The sequence below is a fragment of the Gavia stellata genome, chromosome 7 (genome assembly GCF_030936135.1).
Source record: "Gavia stellata isolate bGavSte3 chromosome 7, bGavSte3.hap2, whole genome shotgun sequence".
Classification (NCBI taxonomy): domain Eukaryota; kingdom Metazoa; phylum Chordata; class Aves; order Gaviiformes; family Gaviidae; genus Gavia; species Gavia stellata.
The window spans coordinates 12477831-12495231 of NC_082600.1; positions in this window are offsets into that span (position 1 = coordinate 12477831).

Genomic DNA, 17401 nt, shown 5'->3' on the forward strand with positions numbered 1-17401 from the left:
AATCACCGCTCGGGCTGACGATGTTCCCGGGCTGCTGGGCAGAGCACGCCTGTGATTGCCGGGAAGCCGGCAGAGCCGTCCCGCGCTGGCGGTGCCCATCTGGAGGGACGCACCGGGAGCGAGGGACTGAATGTGTCCAGATGGGCATGAGGGGAGAGGTCTCCAGTGGGGATGGACACCAGGAGGGCTGTGGGACCACGCTGCTCCACGAGTGGGCTGTCCTCAGCAAAGGGCATCGGGATACTATCGTATTGGATCGCTGCTGTAACAGCCTCCGAGTTGGGACTTGTTTGGGGAGAGACGGCTCCAGAGATACTCGTGGGAACATGTATGAGAAGAGGATTGCGACGGATGGGAGCGCTCATGGCCCCAGAGTGTCGTCTCCTCACCACAGGAGAGTGATTGTTGGCTTTTTTTCTCTAAGCGTTTTTTTTAAGGCAAAACATCACTGAGCAGCTTGAGGATGCTCTTTCCCCAGAGCTGGAATAAGCACCTTACTTCCTTCGCTCTGCCTCCGGGATGTCCCCCCTGACACCCGCTGGGCCAAGGGGACATGCTGCTGCCAACACCACTTCTCCTCCGTCTGGTGGGTGGCACGGGGAGCTCTCCACTCCCATGCAGGGGTGGCTGGTGGGCCCCCAGCAGTGCCCCAAACCTTGCACCTACCTAAAGGGTGGAAAGGGCTATGAAGAATCAACAGCTTAGCTATTTCCCACCGCTGAAAGCCTTAGGAGAGGCTTGAGGATTTCTTACAGCTGTTCTGGAGGCCGGAGGAGAGCAGAGGTGGGAATGCGATGCCAGGCACGCATGGACACATGTGCAACCGCTGCAGTGCACCCAGCCGCCCCAGCGCTCGGCCTCAGTGCCCACCGGCTGCTCTGGGCACCTCCCCATTCTGCCCATGGCTCTCCGGAGGCTGATTCCCAGCCCACGCCAGCTCTCACAGCATCCCAGAAGGTCCATCCTTCTGCCCCACCAAACTCTTGCGACACCCCATCCCAGCAGCAGGAGGTAAGTGCGTGCCGGGGAAGGCTGCACCTCCCCACCACAGTGATGTCCCAAAGGGCTGTGTCCCGGCCAGCGACCCTTGGCACCAGGGACCATACGGACCGTTTCTCACTGCAAGGCACCTCCTGATCGCATGAGCACGGAAGAGAGTTGGGTTGAGAGGCGGTGGGGGTTGCACCAGCCGGCTCTCTGCAGGGCTGTGTGAGATGCACACTAATGCAGCAGCTGCTGTGTATCGCACCTTGCATCTCAGCGTCAGCTGTCCTTGTGCAACAGCTAAACTGCCCACCGGTTATCTCACCGAAGCAGTCACTTTGACTTACTCATTCTGTGGGGTGCTCTGAAGTGGGGCAGGGCTGAGGGCTCATCTAGGCGAAAGGCTGAGCTAACCTCAGCGCCAGAAAGCGGGGGACGTGACCAACCCAGAGCCATAAGCTACGTGCTTTCTGTTACTTGGTGGTTTGGCCTTTTTGGGGGCGTTTTTTTTTTTTGGTGGTTTTTATTTGCAGTGATGAACCCTGTGGTTTACAAAGAGACTTGTCAGCAGGATGGAGACCTTGCAGCTTAGCATGGGGGGAGCTGGCTGCCTTGGATTGCAGGCAACAGCCCATGTCACCGCTGAGCCGGAACAAGGTGATGAGGACAACTTCAGCAGGGGACGGAGAAGGTCAGTCTCCACTGGACCTGCTGCTTGCGGCTGTGGGGCAGCACCCCTGGCATGGGGGGCTGGTTTCCGAGTATGTCAGAGGGGAAGCGTCCCTGTGGCAGCACGGGGCTCTGCCTTCGTTCATGTGCCTCACTTCCTGGCAGTAACCTAAATTTTGGACAAAACCAGGCCCCGGCCCCAGCGGGGAATCGTCAGTCCAGTCTCAGCCGCCACCTCCGGAGCATCCGGCCTCTTCTCCCACCAATGGCCACAGACACTTGGCAGCGTTTTGTGCCTGTGGTCACCTGCGACCTCACACAGGCAAGGGGACTGCCTGTTTTGGGGTGCAGCCCTGGCCTCACCCGAGTCCGGGCATCACTGCCTGATGCCACGACCCATTGTCAGTAAGATGCCACCTCCCTCTTCTCTCTTGGGGGACCAGGATGTCTCCAGGGGCTGAGCACCCCTCCGGACAGTCCCCTCCTGCTCTTCTCAAAATGCCTTCGAATTGATTCCGGTGGTCCTGGTGCTTGGGCATGACACCCCTGAATGCCTGGCTGGGAAGACCCTTGCATGTAGTATAAAACACAGTTTTAAAAGCAGGCAAAAGTTCTATTCTGTTTTTCCTCACAAGGAATAAAGGATTAGCCCTCAAGCAGTATTTATGAGAAATGACACCAAGCAGTGGGTCAGCTGGAGCCCGTGAAGAGGCGTAAGACAGCAGATGGCCAATGTATCTTTTCCAAATAATACTTCTATGTAATTAGTGTCAAAGCCAGCTATAACATGTCTTTGTATTTAGCCTACGTGCCCTTTCAGCCATTACTTTCCTGGGGTACCTGTACACTGTCCTCTCTTGCGATCATTTCCATTTTGCTTGTCATTGACAAGGCTGTGTTGAGATTTTTCATACAACTTAGTTCAAGAGTGAAGCCACCACCAAGAACAGCTTCTCTGGTGAGCCACCATCTTGTACAGGGTTTGTTTAAATACCCAGCTGACATGCCTTTCAGCTCAGTTTATTCACTTTCAGTTAAAGCCAGCCCTGAGCAGGGACCACCAAAAATCACGTTGTTAGATGATATTACCTAAAAGGGATTTGGAATAAACACATCAAGAAGATATAGGGAAACAGTGAAATACATTTACAAACCCAAGAACTATTCAAGGCTGAATGGGCATGGGAACAGTTATTAAAAAGGCTCCTAGAACTAGGAAGTAAGGTAAAACAATTTCTAAGATACTAAGAAACATCTTCCAGTGGGCACCAGTGAGGGGGGGAAACACTTCTTTGTTGTTTGCTGGCGCCCTTAGTCCCATGACACTTTCAAACACAAACATCCACCATTAAGCCTTTATTAATCCTCCCTTCTGATTTTCGTGTGGGTCATTTAGCATTACTTAATACTGAGCTTAGGGGAAAACCTAATAAGCCAACCACTAATCTTCGAACTTGGCACATAATTCTGTTTGCTATGTCTCAACATGTTCTTTCTTGTCCTTCCACCCCACTGAGAAAAACCCTGGAGTGCCGGCAGAGGTAATTGCGGATGGCAGCAGCAAGCCGGCCGCGGCAGCGAGCCTGTGCTCACACCGGCACCCAGGACATGGTGGCTGTGACCGAGTGGCTGCAGTTTCCAAACGAGCTGTTGCTGGAGATATTTTGCGACCTGGAAATAAGCCCCTCAGAAAAGGTAACCTGTGGTGAGGGACTATTATCTAGCCACGCTGAGACTGTGGGATCTTTGGAAAATAAGGCAAGAAAATTAAATACATATATATTTATTTTAAGCGATGGCACTTACACTCTCCATAAAGCATGCCACTAAAGCATATTTTAGAAGTGGCTGAAAGCTTGGCAGTATTTTCTTTCTTTTCCGAGGTATAAAAGCCCCCTGCCACCCCCCTGGGGGGGATGCAATGCCAACCAGCAGAAGGAAACCTCCAGGGCTGGGCTTTGGGGGCATCAAACAGTGAAACCTCAAACTCTGGCTTGGAAAAGAAAACAAGATTGCTCCTTCAGCTTAGCCAGGCTTAGTGCTAACAGTATTTCGCATTTGTATGATGTTGCATTTAGCAAAGCATCACGCAGGCTTTTAACGGGCCCTCGGAGTGTATGGTTAGCCCCATTTCACAGCGTGGAGGAAGCAGCTTCTCTGAGGCTGGGGAGAGGGTGGCCGAAGCGGCTCTTGGACACGGTCCTCTGCCTTCCTGCTCACACCCCTCAGAGGTGAAGGTTAATCTGGTCACTCTCCTTCTTCTCCAGATGGAATATAGGAAAAAAAAAAAATCCTGGTTTGAGATGCAGAATCCTCCCTTAGCTGAGCGTCTCTCTTACGCACACACTCACTCACAGCCCTGGGTGAGGATTTTGACCGAGTATTTTTGTCCCAACTAGCTGGATTTTATTTATGCCCCTTTTAGTCTGTTCCTTCCTCAAGATTAAAAAAAAAAACACAACAAAAGTAAAAATAAAGTACAAAGGTCTCAAGAGACCTCAACCTTTCCTCTCCCCACTGCCTCTCCTGCAGAAATAGAAAATTCCTGCAGAATTTCTCTTGGGAATGGAAAAGACTCTATAAAGCAAGTTATCGGAGGTGAAGAGCCTTGTGGTCCACTCACAGCTGGAGACCCTGGTCCCCACCACAGGTCACCTCCCACCAGCACGGCGAGGGCACCAAAGGGGACACTACCCTCCAACCCAGATCAGGGTAGATCCAACCCAAGTGCTGTCAGCAAGTGGCAATAAAAAGCTGCAATAGACGTGGCCAACTCCTGGTCTGCAGACCCCCAGCTCCTTGTTTCAGGTGCTGGGCTTTGTCCTCCAAGTTTTGGCCGTTTGGGGCTGTGGGACCCCTTGTGCCCCACAGCCTGGGGTGCTGGTGGTAGCAGGATAGGGCTTTGCTGCCCTGGGAGGGCTCCGAGGGCTTGGGGGCAGCAGGAGTAGCTGCAGAGAGTGGGGACCACAGCAAGGATCCACCCAAAGGAGCCTGAGTAAGGAAAGGAGGTAAAAGCAGGGAAGAGCCAGGGAGAAATCCCCTTGTGGGGCAAAAGCGGGGTTGGAAAGCTGAGGCTGGAGCGGTGCTGCCCTGTTCCCTCGTTCTCATGGAAACGGGAGCGATGCCCTCCAGCTTGGCTGTTTTCTCAGCTTATTTTTGAACGCAGCTCCTGTTTACGCTGGCAAGCGTTTCAGCACCCCCTTCCCAGGGGCTCCCCGTGGCCTTTGAGGAGCAAGGCAACGCCGCAAGGCCCAGGCGGCAGAGCTGCCCCTGCGCCGGGTGAGCGCTATCTAATCAGGGCGATGGCTGGAGCCCCATAAATGGCAGCGCTGGCAAGCCCCAGCTCCACGCAGTGAGGGGGCTCTGACAAGCCGGTGGTAACTCCCATGTCTGCTGTAGGTCATAGTCACATTCGGCGGAGGCCAGGAGCGCAAGCTGGCGTCTTTCGACTTCCCCTCTACACTGAGCAGGCGAGGAATCTTCTAAATAAAAAAATCTCCCTTGGCCCAAGTGCAGGAAACAGCCGCCTTTTGATTAGTTGGGTTGAACGAGAGACTTCCAAATCAGGGCATCCCGGTCCCCCCGCGGCCCTTGCGCTGCCTGCGTGCGAGCTCTGAATGGGGAATGCTCTTTTCTCCCCGCGCTAGAAACGGGTGCCCGTCTGTTCCTATTAAAGGATATTGTTTAATCTCCAGCCGTGCTGGTGTTCACGCCGGCCGGAAGCAGCAGCCCAGCAGAAATCCTTGGCAAGTCTCGTTAGGACCTCGGGTCTGTTTGGGGATGCTCATATTTTCGTGAAGGGTGCAGCTCTAAAACACAGCTGGGTGTTGCCGTTACAGTCGGGGGTGCTTGCAGCAGGGCTGATGGGTCCAGGGAACTGAGCCTCCACCCCACTGCTTGGGTGGGGTTTCCATGGGGCAGCCCCCACCAGTGGGGTCTTGCAAGACCTGCAGGTCTGAGTGATGCTTTCGGAGCCTCAACGTCACTCCGCAGGTGACAAGAAGGCAGCCCAGGGAAGGGGGATGTGGCACTGGCCCCATGCAGCCCTTCACTCTCTGGGATTTGGTTATCTCAACTGCATCACTCTCCAAACACAGGGTGACTCCACAGCAGCAGGCCCTGGACAGGTCTCCACTCACTTTTGGAGCTATATTTCCAGACCATCCATCTTCAGGCTACAAACCCAGGGTCACCAGGAGTTGCTGCAGTTTGGGGCTGATTTGTTTTAAATCACAGATCCCCTCTGTCACCTCAGAGTCCACCAGGCTGAATGGGGCCAAACCTGACATGATGTTTCCTGCAAAGCATTAGGGTTTCTGCTGATGTGTTCACCCCACTGAGGTTCAGCTTGGCCCAGAGGTTCACAAAAGCCGTAGCTGCTGATGCACCAGAGCAGCCAACAGGGAAAAAAGCTCCCTTGCTTTTTCCTATGTGCGCACCAAGGCGTCGAGCTTTGCCTTTAGCTCAGGCACAGCCGGGTCTGGCCACCAGCGTGCTGAGCCACCTCCGTCCCTCCTGTCTTCTCCTCCCAGCTCCCCAAAGGCAAGGAGCGGCACAGGCTCATCACAGCAGCAGATGACTTTTTCCACGGAAACAGATGCCTGCTTCAGCCGACGCGTTGCCTTTGTGTTGAGCTTGGTCCCACCTATTCTGATTGTCACTGTTGTTATCATTTCCATAACCATTTTTCCTCCAGACTTCCAGCGTGTTCCTGCTCCAGGAACACATTACTTCAGCCCTGCCCACTCCCAGGGCACAGCGGCTTCAAAAGCCATCTGAGAGACCGTCCTTCCTGGTAACAAGTGCTCCTTCCTTAGATCCTCTGGGGACATCGTCTGTAGTGTGTCACATGTGGGGAGGAGCTGCCCAAGAGAGGAGGACCACGGCGTGGCCAGGGCAGAAGGCACACCCCACCAGCAGCCAGCCTGGGAACCGCAAGTTCTGGCGCAGGAGGGAAAATGGCGATGCTCTTGACTAGCACGGAACTGGGGGCAGCTTCGCTCCGTCTCTGCCAAGGGAGAAAACTTTCCTTGAACTCAAGCATATGATAGTCTAAGCAAAAGCCAACGCTTGAGGTTTTTCTGGGTTGCTGCTGGCTAAGGGATTCACAAAACAGCTTGCTGCTTCCTTCAGCGGTGGTGAGATGGTCACCGTTACCCGTCCAGGGAGGCTTCAGCATACATCCCCCAGCTCCCTCCCTGGGATGTGCACAGGACATCGCCGGTCCAGCCGACGCAGGCGGCCACGCTTCGGCCTGCGCAGAGCTGTCAATGAGATGAACAGCCCTTTTCAGCACTGCCTCGAACAGATACCAGCTCCTTACAGCGGGGATTTGACAGACTTTCTGGCTCCCCAAAGACACGACTGGCCCACCACCTGCCCGAGTTGACTGCGAATATTTATGACCTCCAAAAAGGACAGCAGCAGCTTGTGCACAGGACAAATAACCATGGGGTTGATTAATTGTTCCTCCTCCTAGTTCTTTGCTCAACTGTATGACTGTAATACAAACTTGAAGGTCCTCCTGACAGCGCCCTTGGATGCTGTGAACCCCTTTCCCTTTTCGTCTTCAGGAGAGAAAATTTCAGCAAAGTTCTCACAACACTGTGAAAAATTATCACTTTACTTCGCTGAGAAACAAAATTGGGACCTTCTGAAACTACTCGGCTTACATCTACCAACAGAGAGCTTTTGTTGTCCTACACATCAGCCTACCCACTCTCATCACGGCGGCCAGAAAGAGATCTAACTTGAGACTTGGGAAAGTCTGACTCCTACTCTTCCTGCCTTGTGACAGACACTTGCACAAGCTGCACCACTCCCCGGGTGTGAGGCCGGGACCTTCCCTTCCTCTTTCGCACAGGGACTAGCCTGGCTCACGCGGAAGGTCCTTCTGAGGAGCGGCCAGCAGAAGAGCATCCAGCCAGCCAAAGGAGAAGTTGGTCTAGCAACTAGACAAGAAACCAGGACTAGGAAGTGTCCTGGCCCCAACCCAGCCTGGATTCAGGCCGGAAAAGAGAAATGAAACCAGCTGAAATAGGAAGAGGCTTTTTACTATGATTAGGCGGCGGTTTGTCCTTCACCCCCCAGCTCGCCTCCGTCCTGGGGCAGCACCCGCCCCTGCCAGCCATGGCTGCTGCAGTATAGGGTAAGACAGCAGCAGACGGGGGTGCTTTTTTGTGGAAAACCATAACTAGAGAAGGATGTGCCAGTGGGTGATCTTATTTCTTGTGGGTACTCCCCTACGCCTGCCAGGGGGGACGCTCGCGGCGGGGGGGCAGTGGTGGTGACCGCTGGTGACCATGCAGTGGTTGTATGGGGATTGCCCCAGAGGGCTGCAGCATGAGGGGACCCCTGCTATAAGCACTAGACAGGGAGAAGGAACAAGAAGTGACTGTCATAAAAACTGAGCCAGTCCTCCAGTCATGCCTGGGAGGAGGGTGCTGAGGGAGGCAACTGCTGCTACTCCATTTTCAAATCCATTGATCTATTCTACCTACTTGAAAATAGAACAGAAGCAGAGATCAGATCACTCCAGCCTTTCCTCTTCTGGACTCGGCTCCACTTCTGCTCAGTCTCCTGCTTCAAGAGATGGCCTGGTCAGGGACCCCGTCACCCGCAAAGACCGATTTTAGTACCTTTTCCCTGAATCTCAGCAGACTCTGGGATTTTCCACAAGGCAGCTGGTGAGTGGGATTGCTGGCAGGCCTTTCTGTCTCCGATGGCATCAAGGCTGAGCAGGGCTGTGTTCTAGCTCCTACGGGGTTTAACACCTCATTTCCTTTGCTGTCTGCCCCATAAACATGGGGAAAGGAGGCTACATGCCCTATAGGCTCAACAGCAAATTGTACACCACCATGCAAGTGCAGACAGCTTGCTGTGCTACAAACTGAGGAACTGGTCTGGAAGCTCAGATTGCTGGTGACCGCATTCTCCTTGTGCATACGCTGATTTCTAAAGGGGCACAAGCCGTTCAACAGAGCGCCAGAGAGCTGGTGGAGGTCCTCCTAAGCTGCACAAAGAAGGTCTTTGCTGCAGAAGCTGCCCATGCCTCAGCCCTTCTCCCTTGCACCAGAGGCCAGGCTGGAGCGTGCTCTGCAGCTGGGGTGGGTGTCAGGCTCAGAGAAGAGGCTGAGGCTTAGTTATCCCTTCAGCTTCTCCCTAAGAGCATGAATGTCAGGTACTCCAGCTTAGGTAGTCGCCATTGGGACTGGGGATGCCTCCTCTTGTGCACTGCATTTATACACACCTATAGAGCCAGGCTCCTTCATGGTGTCCTACAGCAGCATGCAAGGCATCCAGAAAATCCTCCTCTAGCACAGTCAGTTTGACATGGCCAATATCGCACAAGAGGTCCTTGCCAGCATGACCCACAGTTGGAGATGTCTCCAGCCATATGCTTGTCCACACGGTAATTAAAAAAAGGGCAAGTTACAGCAATGAACCTTGATGGTGCATGCTCAGTTTGCTGTAATCTACAGAGCTGTCTCCAGCACTAGAGTAATTTCATTTGAAAAGACTGACTGCCAGTATTGCTGTGGACACAGAGAAGTGGAAGCTCCGGCATTTGACCCTCCGGCAGGCTGTAGGGTGCTCAGGCTGGGCTGAGGCCATCCCAGCCCCAGCAAAGGGTTCAATAAAGATTTGGATGTCATACCAAAAGTACACACATATTTGAGCAGGTGTTGGTAAAAAGGTTTGAGCTGTTGGAAAAGCAATACTGAACTCCTAACAGAGATGGACCAGCATCCCCTCCTCCCCCACCCCCTTACTTCTCTTCCTATATTCTGTGGGAAGGCACTTTCAAACTGAATCAGGGTCTCCCACCTCCCAGGCCATGGGGCTTCTGCAGGTTAAAGCTGTGTAGAAACGGATCTCTCCAGAGCGCTGGTTGGAGCACGCCAGTGTAGAGCGTAGCTTACGCTTGCTAAGCAAGGGCAAGAAACTACCATTTTCCGTCTCCAGGCATACACTCCTTGCTCCAATAAGCTGCAAATGTTGAGCACCGCTGGCAAGAGAAAGGAGAGCCCTAGCACAGTGAACCACAGAGCCCTTGGGGGAAAGTAGGGGGGAGTCAGACCCTTTCAGAGGTCAGAATTTGGCCTCCAACCTCTGCAATGCCCTACCCACAGGGTTACTCTATGACCAGTGAATTTAGCAGCACAAAACCCCATTTCTCTGCAACCAGCCGATACCACAGAAGAGGTGACTGCCACCACGGTCCACACATCCCCAGCCAGGACACCTGCATGTGCCATAGGTGAAGATAAAAGGGCAAGTTACAGCAGTGAGTGTAACAGGTATAATCAGCATTACCACAAATTTCAATGCCATGCCATGCTGATCCAGAGCTTTACTTCCAGGTTTTTGGTTTTCCATTTAGCAGCATGTCTATCTTTGGTTCAGTCCAAATTTAGGGCCTGTTTTCAGCCCCTGCCTTCCCCGAACTCAGCTGTTAAATTAATGAAACTCAGCTTTGCAGTGAAATGCTGAATGCTACTGCTTCCAAGCCATACAGAAAACTGGGAAAAGGCATCATCTGAATGACAAAACATAGCATGGACGAAACATTCTTTATTCTCACATGTTGTCATAGGACAGAAGAGGATGGTAAGCTAGAGGTAACAGTAAGTTAATGAGAGATGCTGGATACTGGTTAAATAAATAGCATGTTTCCCCATAAACCTTGGCTCTCATCCCTCCTTTTTATTTTTATCCTTGATAAATGCTTTTGTTACTGCCTTTGCTGTTACTGCTTTGCAAAGGTGTTTCCACATTTCCCTGCTTCTTCAGTGGAATTAGCCAGATGTAAAACAGTTGGGGCGGGGGGGGAATAATCTGTCTTACATGATCACAGAATCACAGAATCAGTACGGTTGGAAAAGACCTGTAAGATCATCGAGTCCAACCTGGGGGGGGGGGGGGGGGGGGGGAAAAAAAAAAAAAAAAGAAAAAAAAAGAAAAAAAAAAAAAAAAAAACCACAACCACAAAACCCACGCCACACAACAACAATAACAAGCCACAACCCACCCACCCAACACCACACAGCACCATGTCCATCAAGCTACATCCCACAATGCCACATCCACACGCTCCTTGAATACCTCCAGGGAGGGTGACTCTACCACCTCCCTGGGCAGCCTATTCCAGTGTTTCACCACTCTCTCAGTGAAGAACTTTTTCCTAATGTCTAGCCTGAACCTCCCCTGTCGCAACTTGAGGCCATTTCCTCTAGTCCTGTCACTAGTCACTTGGGAGAAGAGACCAACACCCACCTCTCTGCAACCCCCTTTCAGGTAGTTGTAGAGAGCGATAAGGTCTCCCCTCAGCCTCCTCTTCTCCAGGCTAAACAACCCCAGCTCGCTCAGCCGCTCCTCATAAGACTTGTGTTCCAGACCCCTCACCAGCTTCGTCGCCCTTCTCTGGACACGCTCCAGCACCTCAATGTCCTTCTTGTAGTGAGGGGCCCAAAACTGAACACAGTATTCGAGGTGCGGCCTCACCAGAGCCGAGTACAGAGGCATGATCACCTCCCTGCTCCTGCTGGCCACACCATTTCTGATGCAAGCCAGGATGCCGTTGGCCTTCTTGGCCACCTGGGCACACTGCTGGCTCATATTCAGCCGGGTGTCGATCAACACCCCCAGGTCCTTTTCTGCAGGGGAACTTTCCAGCCACTCATCCCCAAGCCTGTAGCGTTGCCTGGGGTTGTTGTGGCCGAAGTGTAGAACCCGGCACTTGAATGATGCAATACTCACGCTGGCAGACTAAGCTAATAATGTCAGCAACAGAAAGAAAATTGGAGAACAGTCTTTGGTATTTTAAGTTACCCAAGTTATTAGGTGCAAAAACCAGAGCTTGGCTCCCTTTTGTCCACAGCAGAATCCATCCCTATTCCATCAGGATTCACCCCAAGCGCGGCTCTGACCTGAAAAGTGACCTTTTAAGGAGCGCTGCCTCTTGATCGGCAGATCTGGTCCCTGCTGTGAACTGTCATGGTTTCTAGGCTGGTTTCCCAGAGAAACAAGCCTTATGTAGCCATGCACCGTGTGTGAGCGCTTGTGCTCGTGTCCGCTCCATCTGTCCTCACTGTAGCTGCTGACCCTGCAAGCTAGCTTCAACCAGCATCAATGGATGGATTGGAGATAAACATTCCTGCAAACAGAGCTCAGAGGAGGAACAGGCCTTTCCATGCAGCCCCTGCAAGCTACAGCTTTACCCCAAGAGCTATTTGCACCAACAAATACAGTACGAGACAGTATGGGAAATGGTCCAGCTGCACCCCAGACACAAATCCATATGAACCAGGGACCACTTGAGGCGATGCTCACCGAGCTCCTCTTCTGCCACCAGTAAGCTCCCACCATCTCTCCCTTTCCACTCTGCAATACTCCTTTTAATGCCTCTCCTAAGCAGAGCCAAAGAGCCATCAGGGAGAAAAATGGATGTGGTTCCCTACAGCAACATGACCAGGACAAGCTTTTCCTCCTGCTTATGGAGGCCTCACAGTGGGAGCAGGCTGCTCCCTAGAGAGCCACAAGAAGACAGTCCTGCCCCTGTTCGTTAGCACACAGAGCCCACACAGCTCCTCGCTGGGGCATTTTGTTGTTGTGCTTGTTGCCCACCGCTGTGCAGGCCCTGCATGCCCTACAGAATACATCTCATTAAGTATGCACTCTGGTGAGGTGTCTGATGCCGTAACGAGAAGTCTGGAAAGCACCTAGGAACTGAAGTCATCCAGGAGATGACTCTCCTTCCTCCTCATCCTAGGGACTGATCTAAATTCAACCATTCGCTACAGCCTTGCACTTACTTGAACCAAACTGTCCCCCAGGTCTGAAGAATCACTTCAGCAACTGAACACCGAGGAGATCCCTTTGCATTTGCCATGTTCTGTACCACAGACCAGTGTTGAGACACTTCAGACGGCCCTTGGAGCACTTGTATGCTTTTCCCCAGCTGGAAGAGCACTTACAGACCCGGTCTGGAGAGATTCACAGAGCTGTGACACCACAGGAGACCTCAAAAAAGGGCTGTCCCTTCAATCAAGACTTTAGCTCTAAGAAGCGTTTAGGCAGAAGGGTTCAGCCAAGGCTCATCTCTGGAGATAAGGAGAAGGCCACAAGTTTTAGATGCCAGGGATAAAGAGGTTCATAAAAGGGTCAGTTAGATAAAACCACTAAAATATATATATATTTGACCCAATAAATTTGCTCTGGCAATTGCTCCGAGATTGGTGACGAGGAACAGAACTTCTCAACAGCAAAATTCTGCTTTTGCTGCTCCCACTGCATGGCCACGCACGAAGCAACGAGCCCTGCGCACGCCACTCGCCGCGACTCCCACTGCAACCAGCACTTTAGGGCATTGCCTCGGGAGGCACAGAAAAGGGCTCGGCAGCAGCCGACGGGGTCTGGGACTGCAGGAAGGAGGGGACGAGTCACAGGGCCCCTTCATAGAAAGAACGTGGAAGAGCCGAAGATTGACCAAAATAAACAGCTTCTCCATTTCCACTCACCAAATCCAAACATCCCAGCGATAAATATTAGTACCAGTCACTATTAATCCCCCAACAGCAAAACTTCGATTACAATAAAAGCGAAAGCTGCAGCAAAATATGTGATTTGAAAAAAATCTTGAGCAAATAAGGAAGTTTCACTTCTTGCCTACTCGAAGCACAAGCGACAAGATTTGTTTGAAGATTAAAACAGACTGCAGGCATGGAAAATGCCAGGCATGAAGCTTTAGAGTTACTTAACACAGTGAAATATAAATCGCAAGTGATCCCAGATAATTTCGGAAAAGGCTGGCTGCAATTTACAGCCTTGATTAGACTGATTACTAAAGGATGAACAGCAAAATAGCTTCAGTAATTCAATTTCTGAACAGGAAAACAAAGATTCTTACTCTTTTAAAAGCTGGAAATTAATTTAAATATTCAATATTCCTTTTACCTTTCTCAGCAGAAAAGCCTGCTGCTCGACACGGTCATTTTCTAGGAAAGGAGATGGAACGAGGCTTGACAAAGCAACGGAAAAGGGTTTTGCAGCCCTACAGGTTTTCCATGGCAAAGCTAAAGGCCACTTAACTACACCTCAGCTCCAAAAGCAATAAAACGTAACGGAAAGTTAAACCTAGCATTAGGGTATTTTTCAACCTGAAAAATACGCAACTTTGGTCAATAACCTGTGGTACATTTCCCCCCTCCCCAATGCTTTTAGCAGTAAGTCGAAGTTTGCTGAGCGGATGGTAACACTGATAACCGATGTGAAATCACCGCTCTGCATGGAGCAAGTGATCCTTGGGAGCTCTTTTCTAAAAATACTCCAGACGAACACCAACCAGAGCCGTGTTTCTGCATTTGAGAGACATCCTGTGGCCACTGCAGACACTGCAACGTCCCTCTGCAGCTTTGCCTGTCCCTGCAGGAGGGACCATCCACCCCACCCCATACCCACCCACCCCATACCCACCCACCGACCCTGCCGGGCCGCCTCCGGCTTTTCAGCAGCGCCCCGGGCCGCCTGCTCCTGCTCCTGCTCCTGCTCCTGCTCCTGCCCCTGCTCCTGCTCCTGCCCCTGCTCCTGCTCCTGCCCCTGCTCCTGCCCCTGCCCTCACCGCAGAGGCAGGACAGTCAAAACGCGTGCTTTCAAGTGTCTCCAAGCTCCTCTCAGGCTGGCGCTTTTTCCATCTAGGTGGAAACGCCTGAAAGCACTTCACTTCATGCCTTTTGGCCGGGTAAACCGGTGGGGGAGGAGGGAATAATTCTACGCTTAGAAAGGCTTTGCTGTTTGTATTTGACTCCGGTGCTCATGCTGAGCTAAGGTCTTGGTAAGAGGCACCTCCAAGCAAACAGGACTTTACCTCAAGAAAGGCAAATGACTGAAAACTCTGCGATTGTAACACCAGTACCATTTCACTTTCTGATTTTGCATCCCCATATGCTTTAACAGAATTTTTTTCATGGTGAGATATTCGAGTACCGGATTTTAATTCACATAATAATTCCAGCGTGATCAGCAACTACAAGGAAACACGAACTGTACGAATATTTTGGTTTTACGCCCTGAATTTCATAAGGATATTATTAAACGATAACATAAGGGTGTTAGTGGGATGACTGGGAACTGCAACATTTCTATGCCTTGAAATTCAATGCCAGGGTTCCCACAGCAACCATAACCATGGCCACCCTGCATTAGTTTTACATCCAAGTCTCAGAACACACAGTTCCAAGTGCTCAACACACATAAGCAAAAAACCAAGCAAAAGCATTTTTTTTTCCTGCAGTATTTATCTTACTTGTTAAGTCACAACCACTACAAGGTGTTAATGGCACTTGTAGGTGAGGATGAACTCCCTACAACTGGCAACTAATGCCTTGAACGCAGCTGCTGTGCACAGATACAGGATTCAGTCTCAGTATTGACACAGCTTCTGTTTTCAGTTATTGCTGGAATGAGAGCCCACTGTTCTTACCAAAGGTTAAAACACTCTTAGAAAGCTAAAAAAGACCAGTTAAGGGTCTTTCAAAGAGCATACTGTTTCAACTTCAGAAGCATGGGGTGAAGAGACTGCTCCTCCATGGTTTTGCTCATTTTATCCAGTCCCTTCAAATAAAGGCAGTACCTGGTACTACATTAAGAAGAGACCAGCAGAAACAGGAACATGAAAACCATCAAGCTATCTGAGCAAGTTTAAAGGTTAGCTTCTTTCTGCTCTTAAGGTTGTCAGAAGTAAGGAGCATACACACAGAGAACAATTACTGTATCTGTCTTGTGTTTCTTGGATTTCTCTCAGCGTTTACTGCCACTCTAACACAGGACACTGATGGGCCTTTGGTATGAAGAAGCGTAACTTTAAAAAAATTCTTATTAATTGCAGTAGGTCGAGCTTTTATCCAAAGCTTACGCCCCTTCCTGCTGGATAGAAGCTTCTTCTCTGAAGAAATGGAGTAATGGTCAGTGGTGAAATCAATGAAACAATTCACTGCTACCAGTGGGAAAAATTCCCGTCAAAGGTTGAATTTTGACAACCACACTTCATCAGAATGTCAGATCGGGGGTTTAAATTGGCAGCACCGGTGATTTGTAATAACGTGAGCCTATCTTTACAGGAAAGCTCCAGGGCTCTTCTATGAAAACATACAGAAATTAAATTGTATCAACAGTTGAAAATACGGGAAATTGCAAATCTACATGTTTAAAATTAAACATTAATCTACAGTGGGACCAGCTTTGCAAACCTGTATTTAATATTTCCTAAACATCTGCAATGTGAAACAGAAAACACAATTTTACATTAGTATCACCCCTACCCCCCCAAAAGGCAGAAACACCATCTACTACCGAGATTCTCTAAATATTTAACTCTTCAGGTTACAAAGACAAGACATGGTCTTGGATAGCTGACCACAAACTGCACAGCAAGAAACACCCAACCACTCCACCCTTGAAATACAGAGAATGACACTAGCGTGCAGGCGGCCTCTGCCCATACCCAGCGAGGTACCCGAGCCCTTCAGGAACCGAAACCAGCACGACCACGTGGGTTTTAACTCGAAGTGGCCACGTACATATTGCTGCTCCAGACCAGGGCTTAACAGAGAAAATGGTTCTCTGGGTTGGCTGCAGTCCGAATTAAATTGCAATCCACAACACGCTCTATGACACAGCAGCTGTGGGAAAGGCTAATTAAAAGTCTCTACACATTATCCCAATAGGCCCATATATATCCGAGCTTTTAATAGAATTGGAGAGATCTCTATTTAAATTCCAGATCTGCTATAATCTTCCCATATGTCTAGAAGGACCCCTGAACCTCTGACTTCATTTCTTTACCATAAACGTGGATAGTAATTTCAGATTATTGGGTTTTCTTTGCAATAATCTATCTTGACAAAAAATGCTGCAATTAAAAAAAGTTGAGATAGAGTACCTCACTACATTTGATCTTGAAATTTCACTGTAGTACAAGAGAAAAAGGTGAACCTTGCCCAAATCCGTACTAAAAACCTTTGAATCCACAAAGATTGGACCAGATGCTGTAGCTTGAATAAGAGTAGTACGCAAAGCACTTAGACCAGCAGGACTAGCTGCTCCTCTAACCTACCTCTCTCTACTTCTTCTCAACATGGTCGAGGACCTTAGACCTTCCAAAGAGGTAAAACAGACTGAACTGTTTTAGAAAGCCTAAGTACAGGAAAGGTTTGCATGAGAAAAAGTTTACCTGAACTTGTTTGTTCCTGGCTCAGCATTCAAATTTTCTTTTTTATGTACATATCTCTAAAGATTTTCACGTAAAGCAGTCAACCCCCACCCCCCCAACCTCTGATGACATTTTTCTCTGCCAGATCCAACAACCAAGAGACATCTTCAGAACTGGATGACATGGGCTTTAGTGATGCAAACCTTTTGTGACAAGCCCATTACAAACACTCCCTAACACACCATTCGGACCACACGTTCCAGGACACCCATCATAGCGTTACATAAAACCACTTCTTGGTTGCTAGATACCCATCTCAAAATGCCTAGGTCTGGTGCTACATCCTCACCACTCACTGACCTTCGATTTTTTTTAAACTTTTCTCTTAAGGCAAGAGAAACCAGCTGTAGTTCTGGAGAGTTGTATCACCAGCAGTGCCGATAAACCTACACAGATCCCCAGGGAATATAAACAAGTAAAAGGCCTGTGTTCAGGAAGAAGTTCATCTTTGGTTTGGAGATCTGAAGGAAGCAGTTTTCC